At 35.8% G+C, this 9685-nt stretch overlaps 1 long non-coding RNA gene across 1 annotated transcript; it reads left to right on the top strand.

The window, feature by feature from the left end:
- Positions 1-2441: 2441 nt before the first annotated feature.
- On the top strand, positions 2442-9475 carry LOC113361613. Its single transcript, XR_003365227.1, has 3 exons — positions 2442-2806; positions 3772-5272; positions 9117-9475. It is a non-coding gene; the product is annotated as an uncharacterized LOC113361613 (long non-coding RNA).
- The last annotated feature ends 210 nt before the right edge of the window (positions 9476-9685 follow it).

The raw sequence follows: 9685 nt of genomic DNA, 5'->3' as shown, positions 1-9685 counted from the left end.
TACGTACCGGTTTGGAAAATTTAAAAATGTCACTGGTTCCGGAGTTCACAGAACTTTCAAAGTTTGCGTAACTGTTTGGGTACTACACTCAGTTCGGGAACACAAAACTATTTAAGTTTGCGTATCGATTTGCAAACAAACTCGGTTCCGTAACCACAATTCAAAAATAGTACAATATGCATACCGACCTGGTTTATGAGTCAAACAGATATACACGTGAAGTACATAAGAATATGTATATCAAAAATCTGTAAATCGATATATATATAGCTACTTCGCTATGTGTACGAGTATATGTATAACGGGTTCAGACTTATAACAGTTTTCCCAGTTTGTAAGACTGATAATACTGTCTTGTTTCCGAATCTATAGTAGTTCTATATTTCTCTCTAAATTGATTCGAAACATTCTTGAATTTCATCAACGCCACATATCACAATTCCAGGCTATTTTCAAATGATAAACTTGAATCATGATTTTGATTTCAAATAATAAATTGTCCTTAACCGAAATTCATCAAGTATGAACAAATATTCATTAAGCTTAGTCATTATATTTTGAGAACTAATTACCAAGATAAATCTTAACTCAGAATTCTTGTCTATACATAATAGCCTAATTAGTTATGCGACATCGTATCAAATGATAAAAAAGTGAATATAACTTGAGATATAGGTGGTTCAGTTTTCACTTACATTTTGTTGATGAAGTTCTTATAAAGCTTGGGTTGATCTTCGCCTTCAAACGGTAGAACGCAATGATGACTACCGTGATCCACTGTTTCTCAACTACATTTCTATCCTAGTCCGAGACTTAACTAATTGTAGACTAAAAATCAAGATATATTTTTGACAACTAAATTTTACAACAAACTTGAGATAGCAACACTTGTGAGTTCGACCGATTAATGCTCTAACAGGTTGTGCATGACATTCTAATTCATATCAATTTGTAAGAAAATATTATGGAGCATTCCTTTTCCCTTGACCTAGAATGTGATTTTGAGTATTGATTGTGGATTCTTTTTGTTGTACTATTGATGGTCTTTTATCATCTTGGTGTTTGCAGATGTTGACTATAGATGTCCTTGGTTTGTTCGTTAGTTGAAGCCATCTGATGCGTGGCTCCTTTATTTCCAGGGTTTTTGTTGTAGCGAAATGACCACAACATCTATATGTATTAGCCTAATTTAAGTTTCCTACTGCTATATTAGGTATTATTTGTTTCCTGTTACAGTTGTATTATTTCGTAAGTTTGAGGGTATTTTTTGACCCATCGTATGGTAGTTCGAATTGCGGTAGTATGTATGTTTGAATTTCCTAGCACTCTTTACATACAATCTGGGTGAAACTATATAGTTGTGAATTCTTACGGTTCCATTATAATATTGTTTTTGGAGAGTAATTGGCTGAAGTTGCATCTTATTTTTCGTTGTAGTTGTGTGAACACGGAAATAACGATGGTATCATCGTGTCCACAAACAATATTTTCAGGAACGATGCTATCATGGTATCATCCTTGTCTCTCTTTATAGACAGATCTACGAAAATAGGAAGGATGCACAATATACACATATTAAAGCAAGTAAAAGCATAATGTAAATGAGACAGCAATTTACGTGGTTCGTCACTAAGGCTTACGTCCATGAGGGTTTGGCCTTTCATTATGTATCGAGTAAGGTTACAAATGATAGATGAATGACTCTGAGTTGGGAACGAAGGTAGCGGTAGAAAGATGAAACTCATACTTATAATCTCTCTTTCCTCACTATAGTTATCTCTTTCTAACTATAGTTTTCTCTCCTTAAATTTGGTCGACGTTGGGTATTTATAGGCCTATTACATGGGGGCCCGCTTCTCTAAGACATTTGTTCCTTATCGTGTTGGTTAGTGTGTCGATTCCGATGATATCTTTGTTTGGAAACGATGGTACTCAACGGTATCCTACTGCAACGATGACCCTCCTATGCTTCTTCCATGGAAATGTTGACACGTGCCCTAGGTTCGTAGCATTTAATGCGGGTGGTTGGGAAGTCTGCACGTCTCAGACAGCTGTTAATGCGTGTGTCAGCTACATTTCCTATCAGTCGTTTGATCTGGATCTTCCTTGGGATGGTAAAAAACAGCCTCATAACTCTTTTTATGGTACTTCGCATTAGCCCTATCATCCGGTGCTCCTTGATCTATCGTCGTCGGATCCGTGTGATGATGGTCACGTGGTGGATGATGGTGGTGTATCTCCTTTCATTGTTAGATGGTGGCATCATTGTTGTGATGTTCTTTTCAAAGATGGGGTACACATGTTTTCTCCTTTGACACGTGGTCGATCACAGACTATGTGTTCAGAAGTCGAATAACTTATTTGAAAGCCAAGTATCATATCCTATCTTCAAGTATTTGAGACCTTTAATCAGTCAGCCCATCAGGTACGGCACACCAGGAAATTATTATTGCTAAGTAATGCTAACTCATTTGGTGTCATTTAATGTGGGTTTTTGGTTGTTGTTTTTTTTTTTTTTTAGTAAATCATCAATTTAAGTCAACTTAAGTTAATTAAAGCTAGAATTTATGTAGTGTAGAACGTGATACTGAAGTTTTTGAAGAAAGAATTTTCCGATCTTTCGGATAACCTTGAACTAATGCATATGGCAGGGAAATTTCTCTTAATTTTTTTGTGGCTTAGGATAAAACAGCTCAGAATCTGCCAAAATCTGAATACCTACACTCAGTTTATGGTTACAGTTCACACACCGTTATATGCAGTGTATGTTTAATGCAAGCTTGATCTCCCGTAGAGCGTATGTCAGGTATGATTGATCACCATCTCAATTTAATTCAATAAAAATTCAATGAAGATCTTGATGAGTTCGTGCGACTTCATGTCCTTTGGAAGCTTAGATAATCAATTATTCAAGAGAAAGTTCTTCGTGCATTGATTGCTTTGTTATTAGATACTACTTTTGTTTTACCATCCCACTGATAGCTCTGAGCTAATTTATATGTAGGAGGATCCTACTTTCAATCACTTCTGTGAAATCTACGTTTCTTTACAGTGTAGATACACAGGTTATTTGTAAAGACTTCATAAAAGTTTAAATATCATACTTTGGCTGTTTAGTGATTCAACTCTCACGCCTGTGGTAATTACTTTTATGTTTTGATTCGTTATGTATTGCAATGTTAAAACTAACAGACTTACAACACAAAGATTTTGGATTTTGGATTTTCCATAACCCCAATTTCGTATTAGACTATGCTGGCCAACCATGATTTTAAAGTTCACAAGTCACCACAAACACTAGCATGTAATAAATAATATAAAACTACTGTGTTTATTTGGTTGTACAACACGGAGTTACCACGATGAATAGAATTAAGCATAGCAAGGGAATAGTCTAAAATTCCACACCACTGGGGATGAGTCTTACAAAAGTCGTGTTAGACCTAAAGTAGTATGAAATCAAAGAAGGGGGTGGGGGTGGATTTGTTTTTCTTTGGATTGAATTAGCTCGTTTTTGTAAAAAAACAACCGATTCTTTCTCTGCAACTCGGTGATCAACTCAGTCTTCCGATTCAACCATTAATGCGGTTCAATTAGCTCTACATGTCAAGATTTGTATAGTTTTCTAACTGTTTTCTTACCAGTTTGCCTCCTACTCGTTAAGAACGCGGTTACTTTAATTTTTAGGGATTATTTTTTTCTTTCAAAAATCGAATCTTTATCCTTTTCCCCAAACCTTTCTCACCCTGTCTATTTATTTATGTCTTGCAGGTTTTAAAGATACCTGAATTTTCTTGTCTTGTTTAATACTTTGGTAGTTTTCAATGACGTTGTTCAAGAGAGTTTTCTCGAATCTACTGCAACTTTGGAAAATCCGTCTCATGAGATATCGAGATTCAAAACCAAGTTAGAAGAAAATCTCACTCCCTGATGAAGAATGTCAGCACCGTTATGACAAGGTTTACACGTTTCTGTTCAATTCATACACGTAGAAAGAAAAAATTCAAATATCAAACTATAAATTGGTGGTGTATTGGAGCTTTCAACATCATCAGCATTCTTCTCCTCCTACCTAAGAAAACTCATACTCAAAATCTTTTCACTACGGAAACTGAGGATTTTAACAATCTTGCAAATCAGTTTGATGTTGCTTCAATAGAATCATCTGATGACATCAAAGAGGTTGTCAATGTATCCTAAATCAATTCAAGGCTTGTTCTTTAATACCGGGAGTATAGCATTATAGGCAAAGTAATCACAAGTTCAACTATGAGCAGAGGCCAAGTTGAAAGATTTGCAAGACTAATTTGGGGAAACAATGTTGGAGCCTTCGAACTGAGAAAGAAGAGCGGAAACCTATTCACTGTCAAGTTTGAATCCATGGAAGAATGGAAATGGCCTTTATCTGAAGCTTCATGGTGTCTGGATGGTTTCATGTGGATAATTATACCATGGAACCCAACTTAGAACTATAGAGATATGTCTTTCGACAAGCAACAATTTTGGGTTATCTTCAAAGATCTCCCTCAGGAATTCCTTAATATGTATGTTTCTAGAGAAATGGGATTAATACTTGGAGAGGTTTTGGAATTGGATCCAGAGGATGCAAACCCAGTGGAAACAAATGATGTTGGAGATCTCATTGAAATAGACATCACTAAGTCTATTATCATAGGAGTGCTAAGCCATAATGCTGCAGATTGTACTCAGTGGTTTACATTCTACTACCAAAAGCAGCCACATCATCTCTGCCATGCTTGCTTCATAATTGATCATGACAAGGATGACTGCAAGAACAAAGCTAACTATGTAAGGGATCTTTCTCAAAATATCTTCATGTTTCTTGACAAAATTCCCTATAGCATGAAAAAAAATAAGTACTGGAATATCCATGAAACCCCAACAAAAATCTCTCGAAATAAGAACAACAAGAGCTGAAGTGCAAACATGGTTTTATTTGTCAGGCCAGAAGATGGCCAATACTGTAACTCAGTGTACCCAGAACAAGCTCAGGATGATAATAACTCCACTGCATATTCTTTTCAAGAAAGGGGACAAAGCAGCAGAAGGGGTGTAATTAGGAGGTTCAAAAGAACTAGAGAAGCTGAAATCTCCAGAGCAAGTTCAAATGAAGTAATGAAACCTTGAGGAGGAGGAAGAGAATGAGCAACATATGGAAAACACTCAACAGCCAAGTATGCAAGGAGCTGGAGACTGTGACAGACGCATTGTTAACTACCAAAACTCTCAAGAAGGACAAGGAAATTCAATGGTAAATTTTCATAAACTTCTTTCTATTTATTTCTTTCAGTATACTGAATGCAATACTAGCCTAAAGCATCAAAATTCTAACAATAGAATCATGAAAATCCTAAGTTGGAACCTTCAAGGTATAGGTAACAAATTAACCAGAGACCATTTGAAGAATTGTATTTTCAACTACAACCAAGACATTATCTTTCTTTCTGAAACAAAGTCTACTATCAAAAAAGCCACCTTTTTACTGAAGCAAATGAAATATCCTAATTTATGGTGCAACGAGGATAGAATTAGAGTAGGAGGTTTAGCTCTTTTATGGAAAGATGGAATTAACCTTGAGTTCATACATAGTTCAAAGTACATGGTAAACCTCATAATAAAGAATAATGAAACTAATGATGAATGGTTTCTTGCTTGTTTGTATAACTCTTCTTATGGTAATGAAAGACAGGTCCAATAGAGATTATTAATGAAATGGGTGAAAACATGAACCTTCCTTGGGTCATTATAGGGGATTTCAATTATACTTTATACAGTTATGAAAGACAGAGCTATTCCATACACCCAACCCAATCACATCCAATCATCATTAATACCATCATCCATCTGGGCCTAATAGACATACCTTTCACAGGTTGTCCTTTTACATGCTCAAATCAAAGAAAGCATATTCAACAAGTAAGAACCAGGTTAGACAGAGCTCTTTGCCTACCTACTTTGATGACTATCTTTCCTAATGCAATTCTAAACATTCTCATTCCATGTGGCTCTGATCATGCTCCCATACTTTTAAATACCAACCCACAAAATGAAAACATCAACAAGCCCTTCAGATTTTATGAGCATTGTCTTTAAAACAGAACTTGCAAAGAGGAGATTAAAAAAAGTTAAAAATGCAACAAGAGGGGAAGTGAAGCTTTCAAATTCACAAATAGGCTAAGGGAAGCAAAGAGAGGTTTAAAAGTCTGGAGAGTCAAGGAGTATGGGGACACTGACAAAAAGATCAAGGAAACTCAAGTTCAGCTCCAACAAATCATTAGTCAACCTCAAGTTAACATGACTGAACACAACAGATGCCAACAATAGCTGAAAAACTTCTACGAAATTAAGAACAAAACTGCTTTTCAACAGTCTAGAGAGAATGTTATAAAGGATCAAGACAAAAACTCAAAAATCTTTCTTGCCCAAGCCAACTACAAAATAAGATGCAATCAAATTCATTCTATAAAAGATGCCAATGGAGAATTGAAGAACATAAGAGAAGACATCTCAAAAAAAAAATCTTGATAACTTTCAAAAGATTACTACTACCTCCAACCCTGAAGAAAATAAAGAAATAATGAGCCTCATCACACCTTGCATCTCAAAAGAAGAAAACCTCAAGCTCATAGAAATCCCAAACCCTCAAGAGATCAAGAAGAATGTTTTTCAGATAAAATCTTGGTCAGCGCCAGGGACAGATGGCTTCGAAGCTGGGTTCTATCAACAAAATTGGGAGATAGTAGGAAATGATGTTACCAAGATGGTGCAAGAATTCTTTAGACATAGTAAACTGCTAAAAGACCTGAATCACACCTTCCAAACCTTCACACCAAAGAAAAATTGCATACAAACCCCTTTTGATTTTAGACCAATAAGTTTATGTAACATCTCATATAAAATCATATCAAAAATCATGACAAACAGACTAAAACCCATACTCCACAAAATCATCTCCCTGCAATCATCTTATGTTCCTTGCAGAAATATTATGGAAAATACAATCATTGCTCATGAAATTGTGCATTACATGAAGAATACAAGAGCTATCCATGGAGTTGTTGTTGTAAAATTGGACATGCCAAAAGCATTTGACAGCATGGAATGGAGCTTCATCACAAAAATTCTACAAAGACTTGGTTTTACTGTAAAATGGTGCCAGCTGGTGGATCAATGCATCTTAACTGCTTCCATATCTATATTTTTTAATGGTTACCCAATTGAAACATTGTTTCCTACTAGAGGTCTAAGACAGAGAGAAAGTTTATCACCATATATCTTCATCCTATGCATGGAAAGTTTCAGTAGAATGATACAAGCTGAAGTGGAGAAAAAAAACATATGTCCAATATATCCAACTAGAAATGGCCCTCCAATTTCTCACTTGTTCTTTGCAGATGACTGCATCTTGTTCTCTACTGCCAAAAAATCTTCTATAGAAAATCTTCAAAAAGTCATTCACAGCTTCTGCAGGGTTTCTGGACAAATGGTAAACATCAGCAAATCAAGCCTACACTTCAGCAAGAGACTCAGTGAAGAAGCCAAGGAGTATGTCTGTAATACTATGGGAATGAACACCATGCCTCTAGATGAGAAGTATCTTGGAATAAACCTCTTCATAGGCAGGAAAAAAACTAAGTGCTTCAGCAGTATTCAAGAGAAGATACAAAAGAGAATACAACAATGGCAAGCTGGAATGGTTAATCAATCAGGAAGAAGCACTCAAATTCAATCAGTTACAAACTCTATGGCTCAATTTTATATGGGGTGCTTTATCCTTCCTCAACAAACAATAAACTAACTATAAGCTACACAAAGAAGACATTGGTGGAACAGGAATAATGGCAAGGGCATCTATTTCATTTCTTGGAGTGTTATATCAATTCCTAAAAGATGGGGTGGACTGGGTTTCAAAAACCTAAAATACTTTAATGAAGCTTTGATCACTAAATTGTCTTGGAGGCTTGTCCAAGAGAAAGGGAAGAACTGGACTCTTGTTTTAGAAGCTACATACTTCAAATAAGAAAATATCCTTCAAGATGGTCTCACTGATAAAAGCACTGAAATTTGGAAGAGTATAATCAAAGGTATTGAATGGGTGAGAAGGTTTCATATTTGGCTAATTTGAGATGGTAAAACTGTCTATGCTTTTAGAGATAATTGGATACAAGGCTACCCAGCTCAACAGCTTCAAGAAAATTTTGGAGAGAATGAAGTCGTCCCCTATCATATGAAGGTTGCAGACTTTATAGATAATAACACAAGAAGCTGGAACATCAATCTTTTGCCAATTTACTTCACTCAAGATCAGATGGAACAAATTCTCAACATAAAGCCTTCCATTCAGCATGAAGATACAATACAATGGTCTCTCACAAGCAATGGCATGTTCACTTTTAGCTCTACCTATAAAGCTATTCTTTGTCATTACAATCAAAGTCTTATAAACAAGGAAGAAGAAGCTCAATTTAGGTTTGGGTTATGGCACTTAAAAATTCCACACAAATGTCAGCTATTCATCTGGAAAGTGGCACAAGACATTCTCCTTGTCAGTCAGAATCTCAATAGATATGGTATGATGCAAAATAATAGTTGCAGAAGATATCAAGCTGATACTAAGACAACCACTCACATGCTTGTTCAATGCACCTTTTCCAGAAGAGTTTGGAGTGCCATATCTCCAGACATTGCTCATGAAATAAATAATATACAAGATATTCAGGAGTGGATAAAATCTTGGGAAAACAGAGACTCTAGGATCAATTTTGAAGCTCAAGGCAATATAAACCTAGTTGTTATAACAATGTGGTTTATATGGAAGTCAAGGTGTGAATTGGTTTTTGAAAATAAAAGATGCTCCATCACCAACATGAAGATCAGAATTCTCCAGTTCTACACTGAAAATAAAATTCAAACTAACACATATTTGAATCAGTTGCAGGTGTTATGTCATAGCAACACAACTACTAGAAGAACTACTTCTAACACTAACTACTGGAACCCTCCACATAAAGGAATGCTGAAAATTAACATTGATGCTTCTGTCTTACCAAATAATCATTTTGCTGGAATTGCACTAATTATCAGAGATTTTACAGGTTAATTGGTGGAAGCCTGGACCATGGTAGAAAGAGTTAGAGATGTCTCTCAGGCTGAAGCAATTGCATCCCTTAAAGCTCTCCAATGGATATATCAATTGCAACTTCCGAATGTCATAGTGGAAGGTGATAGAGAGTATCAATGGTTTGTACGACATCTTTCCCTGAGAAGATGGTAATATTATCAAGGAATGTCAGCATTTAGTTCAGTATTTAGGTTCTGTTGTGGTGTGTTTTAGAAATAGGAAGTGTAATCAAGTGGCAGATATTTTAGCCAGGTATGCTAAGACCAACAATTGTATTAGAAAATGGAATGTGAATCTTCCAGACAATGTAATGGCTAGAATTGAGATTGAAAAAATTGCCCTGTAACTTTGCTTTTCCTTTTGGCTTTCAACGAAAATCTTTGTGTTTTTCTTTCAAAAAAAAAAACAAAAACTCTTATGACCAGTCTGGTGCAGTAGAAGACACGTCGATCAGAGATATTTAAATTGGGACACTCGGTGCATTTTTCTACTGGGATTTCACCAGTCTGGTGCAGTAGAAGACACGTCGATCAGAGATATTTA

This window comes from Papaver somniferum, chromosome 3 (assembly GCF_003573695.1).
Source record: "Papaver somniferum cultivar HN1 chromosome 3, ASM357369v1, whole genome shotgun sequence".
NCBI lineage: Eukaryota > Viridiplantae > Streptophyta > Magnoliopsida > Ranunculales > Papaveraceae > Papaver > Papaver somniferum.
Note: the sequence above shows the minus strand (reverse complement) of the source record. Positions and strands in the feature narration are given on the sequence as shown.